Source organism: Schistocerca piceifrons, chromosome X (assembly GCF_021461385.2).
Source record: "Schistocerca piceifrons isolate TAMUIC-IGC-003096 chromosome X, iqSchPice1.1, whole genome shotgun sequence".
Taxonomy (NCBI): domain Eukaryota; kingdom Metazoa; phylum Arthropoda; class Insecta; order Orthoptera; family Acrididae; genus Schistocerca; species Schistocerca piceifrons.
The window spans coordinates 263,321,866-263,331,553 of record NC_060149.1 but is presented as its reverse complement, the minus strand read 5'-3'; positions in this window follow the sequence as shown (position 1 = coordinate 263,331,553).

Here is a 9,688-nt window from a genome sequence, read left to right as displayed (position 1 = left end):
TACCCGGCTGACACATTTGGCGGAGCGCCAGTGCAACGGCTGTGCTAATATCTGCAACCAAGCATTGTGCAGCCCTTCTTATAAACACATGTTTATCTTGGAAAGTATGTGTTTCCAGGCTAATACACTCCTGGAAATTGAAATAAGAACACCGTGAATTCATTGTCCCAGGAAGGGGAAACTTTATTGACACATTCCTGGGGTCAGATACATCACATGATCACACTGACAAAACCACAGGCACATAGACACAGGCAACAGAGCACGCACAATGTCGGCACTAGTACAGTGTATATCCACCTTTCGCAGCAATGCAGGTTGCTATTCTCCCATGGAGACGATCGTAGAGATGCTGGATGTAGTCCTGTGGAACGGCTTGCCATGCCATTTCCACCTGGCGCCTCAGTTGGACCAGCGTTCGTGCTGGACGTGCAGACCGCGTGAGACGACGCTTCATCCAGTCCCAAACATGCTCAATGGGGGACAGATCCGGAGATCTTGCTGGCCAGGGTAGTTGACTTACACCTTCTAGAGCACGTTGGGTGGCACGGGATACATGCGGACGTGCATTGTCCTGTTGGAACAGCAAGTTCCCTTGCCGGTCTAGGAATGGTAGAACGATGGGTTCGATGACGGTTTGGATGTACCGTGCACTATTCAGTGTCCCCTCGACGATCACCAGTGGCATACGGCCAGTGTAGGAGATCGCTCCCCACACCATGATGCCGGGTGTTGGCCCTGTGTGCCTCGGTCGTACGCAGTCCTGATTGTGGCGCTCACCAGCACGGCTCCAAACACGCATACGACCATCATTGGCACCAAGGCAGAAGCGACTCTCATCGCTGAAGACGACACGTCTCCATTCGTCCCTCCATTCACGCCTGTCGCGACACCACTGGAGGCGGGCTGCACGATGTTGGGGCGTGAGCGGAAGACGGCCTAACGGTGTGCGGGACCGTAGCCCAGCTTCATGGAGACGGTTGCGAATGGTCCTCGCCGATACCCCAGGAGCAACAGTGTCCGTAATTTGCTGGGAAGTGGCGGTGCGGTCCCCTACGGCACTGCGTAGGATCCTACGGTCTTGGCGTGCATCCGTGCGTCGCTGCGGTCCGGTCCCAGGTCGACGGGCACGTGCACCTTCCGCCGACCACTGGCGACAACATCGATGTACTGTGGAGTCCTCAAGCCCCACGTGTTGAGCAATTCGGCGGTACGTCTACCCGGCCTCCCGCATGCCCACTATACGCCCTCGCTCAAAGTCCGTCAACTGCACATACGGTTCACGTCCACGCTGTCGCGGCATGCTACCAGTGTTAAAGACTGCGATGGAGCTCCGTATGCCACGGCAAACTGACTGACACTGACGGCGGCGGTGCACAAATGCTGCGCAGCTAGCGCCATTCGACGGCCAACACCGCGGTTCCTGGTGTGTCCGCTGTGCCGTGCGTGTGATCATTGCTTGTACAGCCCTCTCGCAGTGTCCGGAGCAAGTATGGTGGGTCTGACACACCGGTGTCAATGTGTTCTTTTTTCCATTTCCAGGAGTGTATTTACTGCACTTATTTTTCTTGTTATGATGAGCACTACCAGCTCTCAAAGTATTAAACACTTTTTTTTAACACAATGTATAAACAAGACAATGGATGGACTTGTGTTTTTTAAAACAAAGACTTGCACCATCTTTCAGGAAGTGTAATTTCTGTGGCTCATGCAATTCCCTTCTGAGTTGTGAAACAACTTTTGCTAGCACTCAAGATTCCCCAGAATATTGCGCCATATAACGTCAAAAATTCTCCTTTGACAAAGTACAATTTATTTATTATTTCCTCTTATGAGAATTTTTATACAGTAACTGACCTGCCCAGGTAGCCACATGTCCTAACGTGATCACTTCTGGCACAGGGAGGTAAGTAATAGGGAAACAGGGTTTCTATCCGAATTTTTATGTCAAATTCATGCGCAAATTAATTAAACTGTGACACCTGATTGATTTACGATCTTCACCTATTGTTCTGTTAAGTGGTTTATGATGTCAAGAGGGTTGATTTGTGACTCCTTGGGGATAATCTGTCCTTCTGAGAAAGCGCACCATCTCTTCCCCTCCCACTCCACATCTCTGTAAATCTCCAACCCTCCCCCTACCCCCTCACTGACACAAGCACGCTTTCAAGCCTGAGTTATTCGAATAGCCCACTCCCTCTCTGTCAGTTTGATTGACTGATTAATTAAATCAATAAATTAGTTAACCCATCCCCCTCTGCTAAATGCCCCAGCCCCTCCCTTCCCCAATATGGAAGCTGGCGAGAAAAAGACTCAGTCTGTACTGGAGAGGAAGTATCTCACGACAGGAAATTCAAATCAATGTCAATCGCATAGCAAAAGATATACTGTTTATCTATAAAATCCAATTCATAGTGGTGTAATATCTCTTTTATTTGGTGGAAAAAGCTCATCATCTCTGCTATTTGTGAAGAAGTAAAAAAAGTAATTCAGTAGATTGTTTTTTCTTCCAGTTGCATATGGAATACAGTGATGAAATCGACATGAACATATCCCAAAGTACATAATCTTCTGATCATATCTTCGCACTGACCGCAGGCCAGACGTGCCGATTGGTACATTGCGGGGTGACATGATGACTGCTTCTCTGGGCTGCACCTCACACCGGTGTCCAAGAGGCCCCACTATGCCCATCTACATCTACATCTACATTGATACTCCGCAAGCCACCCAACGGTGTGTGGCGGAGGGCACTTTACGTGCCACTGTCATTACCTCCCTTTCCTGTTCCAGTCGCGTATGGTTCGCGGGAAGATCGACTGTCTGAAAGCCTCCGTGCGCGCTCTAATCTCTCTAATTTTACATTCGTGATCTCCTCAGGAGGTATAAGTAGGGGGAAGCAATATATTCGATACCTCATCCAGAAACGCACCCTCTCGAAACCTGGCGAGCAAGCTACACCGCGATGCAGAGCGCCTCTCTTGCAGAGTCTGCCACTTGAGTTTATTAAACATCTCCGTAACGCTATCACGGTTACCAAATAACCCTGTGACGAAACGCGCCGCTCTTCTTTGGATCTTCTCTACCTCCTCCGTCAGACCGATCTGGTACGGATCCCACACTGATGAGCAATACTCAAGTATAGGTCGAACGAGTGTTTTGTAAGCCCCCTGACCGCTGTCAGCCACTGCCCCACCAGCCATCTCGTGGTATATTCACCCCCCCCCCCCCCCGAATTTGCTAATTCCTGCCACATGTCACTGCTTGGGAGAATTACGACCAATCTGTCCAAACCACCAAACCATAAAGTCTCAGAATACGGCACTAGTTTTTTGTGGCCATCTGACAGCCAGGTAACCCACACAACCATGGTCATCTTTGTTCATGGTGGTGTCCTTGGTCAATACGTGGCTGGTTTCCTAGGACGATACCATTTGCCATGTGGGGCACATGGTGGAGGTAGCCGTTGGCCGAAGCAAACTGAAATTTCCAGCTTAAGGCTGCTGCGAGCGAGGGGTACAAAGAAAAGTTCCAGCCAGCCAGATAGTCAGTTCTTGCCCTCAGCTGCACGGGTAAGTCCAGGCAATGGCGCCCTCTGGATAACTGAATAGTGAACTAATATCAGTGTGCATTGAGCTGTCACTGCGATCGCATGTGTTGCATCTATTCTCTGTGGAAGATTGAGCAATTCAATATCGATCACTGACAGGTGTTGGCGCTGGATGTGCTGATAACATCCGAATTTCTATCATTCCCCCCAGATGCCCTCCATGGCCAGGGTGGTGCACTCTGAATACACATGCGTCCACGACTGCAACTGCGGCTGCGGCAGCAGTTTTCTCTGACCTCTGAGTGTTGAAACTGTACAAGGGGACAGGCATGCTGCATGTGGACATCTACACATGAGAGCATGGGATGCATGAGTGTTTCAGACATCTAGCCATGATAACTACTACTTTGGATTGGACTGCAATTTAAGTGTGTTGTGCTTAGTGCTTCCCAATACATCGCAGTGGACTCTGTCTTGCAGTGGTATTTGTAGTTGCCTCTACCCTATCATGTAGTAGGCCCTTCCTCCTCCTTCTCCTTCTGAATGTAGCAGAGAGAACCAAGTTAGGAATTGTGGAGTGCTTCATGAAGTACACTTATCAGACCTGTAGTGGTCGGGAATTCCACAATCGTGACGGTATGAATCCACTCTAAAATTTGAAATTCCAACTATCATTTTATTCAGCACTGCTTCCAATCGAGATGTCAAATCCTCGATTGGTTAATTTATTGTTCCCAGTAGTGGTACTAAGAGCACACACATCAATCCAATCACTCCGCAGATTGTTTAAGGACATAGTATGTGATTGAGCTGAAATTTGGAATTCTCAGCTACCTCCAATGAATGGACCTCCTGCCAAAGGACCTAACTGTTCCATTATCCACCAACAGTACGCAAGGGAAGAAAAAAATCTGGAAGAGTTTGGAAACTGGACAGTTGCGGGATTGGATGCTACCACTGAGCGGGCATAGTGGGGCCTCTTGGACACCAGCACATGGTGCAGCCTTGCAGTGATGTCAGCTCGCAAGCACACAATGTACCAGCCAGCACGTCTGGCCTGCATCCACCAACAGGATGCAAGAAAAAAATTGCCTATACACAGAGGGTATCGAATTAATTAATTAGTCAATGAACCTGATAGAGTGAGGGAATATATCTAACACATCGACAGCTGGGGATTTACCAGGTATCCACTACTTTATTCTGGACAGAAGAGTGGTTAGTGTGGCACATGACAGATGCTCGCTGGGCAGGAAGTAGCCACGTGAGAGAGAGTGAGGGAGAGAGAGAGAGAGAGAGAGAGAGAGAGAGAGAGAGAGAGAGAGAGAGAGGGGGGGGAGAGAGAGAGCATATGATTCGAGAGGAATTTCCCGGTTTCAATATCAAATAGTTGCCGCCGCCCGTATCAAACAGTTGCTGCCACCTGGTTCTTTGTCTGAGTGGAAGTAACTGGAAGGTTGATGGGAGGATAGGAGGGAACTGGAGGGAGGATGGCTGGTGGGATTCCTTCTCCCAGCGTCCTTTGCTGGTGGTATTGTGAACCAACTCAGTCAGTATCTACACAGCAGGCGAGCACATAGAACAATTGCTTCCACTGACCTGACATGAAAGGTATATGTTTGGGAGCAGATTGTGCAGGTGCTGCAACCAGAAGCAGCCACTTGAGGTGGCATAGGACACTGCCATGTACAAAGAGGACCACGGCTGTGGACGTGACCTGGCTGCCGGTTGGTCACAAAAAATGACTGCAGTATTCTGAGACTAAACCTGGTGGTTTGGACAGATAGGTTGTAATTATCCCAAGCAGCCTGAGCGGTCATAGTGGGGCCTCTTGGACACCAGCACATGGTGCAGCCTTGCAGTGATGTCAGCTCGCAAGCACACAATGTACCAGCCAGCACGTCTGGCCTGCAATCAATGCGATGATACGATCAGAAGTTTACATGTGGTGGAATATGTTCACGTCGTTTTCGTTACGGTATTCCTTGCGCAATTGGAGGAAAAAGTGATCTAATGAATTACTTCTTTCAGATGTATTTTACAAGACCTGCGTCTTCCCAGACAGCAGAGAATGATGAGCTTCTCGCACCAAACAAACTGAATTTTATAAATAAGAGTATATCTTTTGCTATGCAATTGACATTGATTTGAATTTCCTGTTGTGAGGTCCTTCCTCTCCCTTAAAGACTGAGTCCTTTCCTCGCCAATTTGCAAGTGGGGGAGGGCAGAGGACTGGGAGATTTTCCAGAGGGACATGGGTTAGTTAATTTATTGACTTAATTAGTCAATCAAATTGATAGAATCGGAGGAATAACTCAGGCTTGAAAGTGAGATTGTATTGGCAAAAGGGAGAGGGGAATGTTGGAGCTTTCCAGAGGGATGGGGGAGGTGGAGTGGTAGGAGGAGAGGTGGGAGGCTTTCTCAGAAGGACGTATTATCCCCAGGTGGTCAAAAATCAGCCCTCAGGATGTCATTAAGCACTTAGCAGAATAATAGGTTATGGTCATAATCCAATCAGCTGTCATAACTTAATTAATTTGCATGTCAAGTTGATATAAAAAGTGGTGTAGAAACCTTTTCACCCGATTGCTGAGGTATGCTGGCCCTGGATTGAAACCGCCCAGCAGATTTACGGTGAGGGTCGATGTATTGGTCAGCCTAGATGTTGGCTTTTAGCAGTTTCCGACACCCCATTAGGTGAATACTGGGCTTGTTCCCATGTTCCACCTCAGATACATACTACGTAAACATTTAGAACACTTTATCACACCTGCACACAGAATTTACTCTACACACAGACAGAGTGAAGTACATTGATCTTGGAGGGGGGTGAATAGGTGGCTGAAGGTCTTAGCTGTTTGGTCTCCTCAAACACTTAATCAGTACAGCGTAGCAATATATGGTATTCGGTTTACTGTTCACATATTTTGTATATTGGACATCTCAGCTTCACCTGGATGCATAGTCGAAGGAAGTTTGCAGCACTTACATTTTCCAGGTTTCTAGAGAATAGCTGAATAGGAAGTCTTAACGGCTGTGTCTTCTGTACCGTGTGGATAATCATAGTAACAGGTTTTTGTGTATTTATTATGAGATTGTTTCCAGAAAACCTATTTGTAATGTAGGAAGTGCATGTTTTGATTTCATTTTGTAAGTCTTATTCGGTCGTTCATTTTACCAGCACACTTGAATCATCTGCAGATTTAATATGCTTCTCGATGTGAGTTGGTTCCAGGTCATTCGCGAGGAACAAAAGCAAACCAAACCCCAGAATGAAGCTTTGTGGTGCACCTTACTTAATACACATTTTTTCTCCGTTGTAGGATTTTATGTTATTCCTTTCTTAGAATGTAAGTTCAACTATTTGCTCTCTGCCTTGTATATATGATTTTAACCACTCATGGGCTGCTCTCCTAACACCCACAAACCCCAGATTGTTGAGCAATATTTGGTTGCTATTGAAAGGAGTAGAAAAATTGCAGAATTGTGCTATTTACTGTCAATTTTATTTAAAGCTTCATTCAGGGCTGCAAAGATGGCAGCCTCAGTAGACCTGGATTTACAAAAAGCCGGTAGGGGTAATTTGGACCTACAGTTACATAGTCTTATTTATCCCTTTTCTGTAGAGGAGTTTTACTTTGGCTGTTTCCAGTATCTTTAGGAACATAACCTCTCACAGATTGATATAATGGGAGAATACTTCTTTATTATGAAATTAGGGACATAATTTACACCAGAGGAGTGTTTTAATATGAATTCCTAAATTATGTGTAGCATTCTCTTCTCACTGGTAGGGTGTAGAAAGAGAGACTTATTATTTGAGCTGCATCTGTTCTGATTCGTTATGACACACTGTGAATCTTGCTGTACAAGATTTTCTACTACCTGCGTGAAGTGTGAATTAAATTTATTTGCAGTTTTTCTGGGGTCTGATTATACATGTGGACTTTCAGAGAGGTCAATATTTTGGAAATCTTCATGTTTTGCTGCTGTTTCCCTCCTTACAAAATTCCACATGGGTTTCATTTTATTTTCCTATGATCCTACTGAGAATGTTCCTGTAGGATTTGAATAGGTATATAACTCCCAAAATGTATTCTATTTGGACATTTAGCATAGTAAGTGTCTGAAGGTATTTGTATTCCAGTGGTTTTTCTTTTTGCATTTTCTTCTTTTTAAGAAGGAAACACAGTTCAAAGTAATAAACAAAGTTGCTAATGAAGCTATCAAATCTCTTATCTGTTTTTGAGCACTTATATATTTCTTCCCATTTTTGTTTCATTAGGCAAAGGAGAAATTAATTTGTGTTATCAGCATCATAGCATCTACTGATGTTTATTAAGCAGTTCCTTGAGTTTGTTATTCTGATATATCAGGTACACCAAGGTCACTTTTAAATCTTTTTACAAGTGGTCTTGGCTTACTGATATTTCAGAATGATATAACAATTCAGACCGTCCCCAACAGTTGACACTGTGTCATACATATGTAAGTGTTGAATTTAGTTGATTTTCTGAGTGGAGAGTAAGTTTCTATACGATGTGGTCACCAAAGCCTGTATTCAGTGGTGGTGGTGGTGGGTAGTGTTTAACGTCCCGTCGACAACGAGGTCATTAGAGACGGAGCGCAAGCTCGGGTTAGGGAAGGTTTGGGAAGGAAATCGGCCGTGCCCTTTCAAAGGAACCATCTCGGCATTCGCATGAAATGATTTAGGGAAATCACGGAAAACCTAAATCAGGATGGCCGGAGATGGGATTGAACCGTCGTCCTCCCGAATGCGAGTCCAGTGTGCTAACCACTGCGCCACCTCGCTCGGTGTATTCAGTACTTCTGTAATGTATCCAGGAGCCTGAGTTGAGACCCCTTCTGTTGTCAGAAAGATGGGGTGTCGACTGTGGTGGAGAAAGCCAGCTGGCAGGGTGCTAATGATACAACACTAACAGAACAAGAGTTTACTGTCTTGAATATCAGCACCGCTTTCAGAACAAATTAATGCATCAACATTACACATGGCGACCCTGTTCTGTGATGCTGCTAGACTCTGGAATCTCTGAAACGTTAGATTGCTAGCGTTGGATAATCTTAATTTTTTTCCCCTGTAGCGGTCAAACAACTTCTGCGTTGTTTCTGAGCAGACCTTCAAAAGATTCACGGCGTTGTTGAGCGGCGTTGTGTTATTTGTCTTGTTGTTTTGTTTTCTATATTTGTGTGTTTTATATGTGTGTGTGTTTTTTTCCTCAGTTGTAAATTGCACTGCTTCGATCAAAGATAAAAATTTGTTTTGCGTGTGAAAAAGTGCTTACTAGGTTGGGTACCTTTCATGTAACTGTCATAATTTTTGGGGGATACATTTATTGTGGTCAGTGTGTTGCGAACCAGATATAAATTGAACTAATGCAGACACATAACCAAGCTAAAAGTAGGCAGTCCAACAACTTAAGCAACATGGACCAAGGGGATAATTTGATTTCGAATATTAATGTGTCGGACGGTTCCGAAAATGCAATGGGGAATACTTCAGAGGAAACAGGACGAACGGGCTCACAGCAGAGCCAGAAATTAATTTGCCTCCAACTAACCAAATTGATTTGGCAGAACTCATGAAAGCCTTATTGCAACAAAATAAAGAAAATGCAGAGAAATCTGAAAATCGATCCGTGAGCTAGGCGAACAAATGACACAGAAATCTGAAAAATCGATCCGCGAGCCAGGCGAATAAATAGACGAAAAACTAATCCAACAGACAAATAAAGTTGACAAGTCAATGCAGAGAGTGTCCGATGATATCTCACAAAGAATAAACAATCTGGCAAGTGAAATAAAAAGTGATATTATGAAAGCATTAGGCTGTACATTTGAACAAATCGATGATCGTCTGCAAGCCTTAGAACAGGGCAAGCGAAGTCGCGATACGGAATCGAAAGAGAGCAAGGAACAGCTACTTAGGAATTTCCAAGTGCTGAGAGAAGAATGCCAAACGGAACACCAGCAGATACATTGTCCCACGTTTGTTAGCAACAAAGTAGCGGACAACAGTCAAGCGATTCACGCACTCGAACAGCAAGTAGAATAATTGAAGTAGACTGGGGTGGAGGACAACAGACATATACATGATAAGATTGTGGGATTAGCGGACAT